This window comes from Tribolium madens, unplaced genomic scaffold, assembly GCF_015345945.1.
Source record: "Tribolium madens isolate multiple individuals breed KSU strain unplaced genomic scaffold, Tmad_KSU_1.1 Scaffold_7;HRSCAF=85;Tcas5.2_LG10, whole genome shotgun sequence".
Classification (NCBI taxonomy): domain Eukaryota; kingdom Metazoa; phylum Arthropoda; class Insecta; order Coleoptera; family Tenebrionidae; genus Tribolium; species Tribolium madens.
The window spans coordinates 10959698-10962833 of record NW_025401050.1 but is presented as its reverse complement, the minus strand read 5'-3'; positions in this window follow the sequence as shown (position 1 = coordinate 10962833).

Genomic DNA, 3136 nt, shown 5'->3' with positions numbered 1-3136 from the left:
TAGTAAATATTAAAAAAATAGATATGTTTAGTTTCTATTTCTTTCTTGTGCCTACGAGGGATAAGTTTTTTTTTTTTTTCCGAAAAGAATAAATGGTTAAAAAGTGTTGTTTTGTTAAGTTTAACAAAAACAAACATTTTTTGGCAAAATATCAAAAACTGTTCCTCAGTAGGTGATGATTAATGTAACATTCGTAAATCAGGTGATTCAACTTGAAAAAATTTGGTTCCTGATTAAGCAAAGTTTAAGAAACTTGTAGTAAAAACTGGGTTCTTCAGTTGGCTCAACAATTAGTTTTCTATGTGTCAAATTTTGTTTACTTTTTTATGTTTTTTTCCCTGAAAAAAAAAATATTAAAAAAATGGGTTCAGAGTTGGCAAAATAAAAAATACAAAAATCGGCTTTGGTAACAAAATTAATGAAAAATAAAAAAATATGAAAGAACGTAATAATAAATAAAGAGGAAACAGTTTTTTTTTTTTGAAAAAAGTAAATAGCAAAAAAGTGTCCGAAGTCAAGTAAAGCTTGCTAAAAACAAATATTTTTTAGCAAAGTAAAAAAAAACTGTTCCTCAGTAGGTGATGATTAATTCGAAGAAACAATATCAAAAAAAATTAATAAAAAAAGGAAATTAATGTTGGAATTTAAAAAAAAAGACGAAAAATAAACAATTTTTTTATTGAACTGAAAAAAATACGTCAAGAAACCTTCAATCGCCTCACACACATCGCATCCTAATTACTAATTTGTGACATAAACGACAAGGTCGATTCAAAGTTGCCAACCTTTACATATTTCCAATGACTCACTTCATTAAACAAAATTCCTGATTGCATCGTTTACACATCTCTGAAACCATAAATATCACAAAGCTATCAAAGTACAAAGTGTACATACTTTTAATCTCTTGGCTCATAAATTTCTCATTTCTCAATTACGTTTCGAATTAATGTTTTTAACAATTTCCTCATCGCTATTTCTAGATCAACGTCATTGTTGGACGTCAGCGATGAGGCAATTATTACAATTTCAGGCTTTTAAAATTCATTTGAATGATAATTAAAACACGACTTTAGATTATATAAATATTAAATTTTATTGTTGTGAGATGGGCGATGATATTGTTGTAATTTATGTGGTTTACACAATGGTGAAAGTCAAATGTTGAATTTATGTAATTTGTATGTTATTATATCGGATATTCTTCACGTAATGGGGTTTTCGGGCGATCTTTATCGAGGTAATGGGACTGGAAACGTACCATTGGTAATGGAGAAACCAGAAAATAAATCAAAACATTTTACAACACTCAAAAATTTTATTTTATTAAAAGCACACTTGTCATCACCAACTGAGGAACCAAATTTTTTCTTGTGTCAACAATAAGAGTTGATCTTTCTAATTTTTTTGATTTTTTTTACTGTGAACCTGTTTTTTTTTTTAATTTTTTTTTAAATAAAATTTGACATAAAAAACTATTTACTGAGCCAACTGAGGAACCCAGTTTTGGTTTTTCAACCAATAAATCTTTATTTTACAGAAGTTTTTTAAACTTTGCTGAATCAGGAACCAAATTTTTTGATATATGAATGTTACATTAATTTAATTTTGAGTCTTTTCTGCTATTATTATTCTGTCCCTTTATTTTCTTTTTATCTATTTTTTCCTTTCTTCTTTGTTATTTATTATTATTTTTTTTATTCTGGCATTTTTTATTTTGTTTTTTTTTTTTCTTAAAGTGTATTTTCTTTCTACTTTAGTATTTTAATAATAATAATAATAATAATAGTTTATTTTTGTTTACACCAATTACAAAAAAAGTATGTAGGTAGGTATAAGAACAAAATATTTTTGTTTTTGTGTTTACACTAATTTCTCTTCTTCTGCCTCTATTTTTTTTCTTTCCTTATTTCTGTTCTTGCTTTTTCACTTTATAGCTAAATCTTTTCATTCATTAATAATTCTTTTATTCTGTTTTTTTGCTCATTTAGTTAGTTAGTTATTTTTTATGAAATGTATTTTCTTCTAAATTTTACTCAAAATTTATTTACTTTCTGTGTTGATTTCTTTTTTTAATACTACTTTTTCTATTCGATTTTTTCCTTAATTGTATTTATTTTTTTATTGTTTTATTTTTTTCTGTTTCTTTATCTTTTTTTAACCCTTTCTTCTGCTTTTATTCTCTTTTTCCTTTTCTTTTTTAATTCTGACATTTCTTTTCTATTTTTTATTTTAGTATTCTTTTCTTGAAGTTTACTTTTTACGTTAAGATTTTATATTCTCTTCTCTCTTACTTTTTCATTTTTATAATGACATTTCTTCTTCTATTTTTTTGTTTGATTATTTTTGTTGTGTTTTCACTAATTTCTCTCCTTTTTTGTCATCTAATTTTTTTCTTGTTTGTCTCAGCTAATTTCATATTTTTACATTTCTTCGTTTCTTCTCTAATCTTTCTTCTTCTGCTTCTAATATTTCCTTTTTTATTTTTTTCTTCTTTTGGTAATATTTTTTTGTTTTTATTTTAACTTTTTTACTCATTTCTGTTCTTTTTCTTTTTTATTTTAATTTAATTTAACTTTGCTTAATCAGGAACCAATTTTTTTCAAATTGAATCACCTGATTTATCAAAGATACAGGAACAGTTTTTTTATTTTGCTAAAAAATGTTCGTTTTTGACACTTTTTTACTATTTATTTCTTTTGAAAAAAAAACTGTTTCCTTTTTATTTATTATTATGTTTTTTATTTTTTATTAATTTTATTACCAATTTTTTTCTGAACGGTTTTTTTATATTTTCTTTTTATGAAAATATTATTTTTTTTGGGGAAGTGTCAGATTTGACACATAGAAAACTAATTTTTGAGACAACTAAGAAACCCAGTTTTGGGTTTTCAAGCAATAAATTTCTATTTTAGAAGTCTCTTAAACTATGCTTAATCAGGAACCAAATTTTTTCACGTTGAATCACTTGATTTATGAAAATTACAGTAATCATCACCTACTGAGGAACTGTTTTTAGCAAACTTAACTTGACTTGGGACACTTTTTTACTATTTACTTTTTTTTTCAAAAAAAAAAAACTGTTCTGAAATATCAGTTTTCGTAGAGTATTTTGAAGGGAAAAAAAAATTAAATA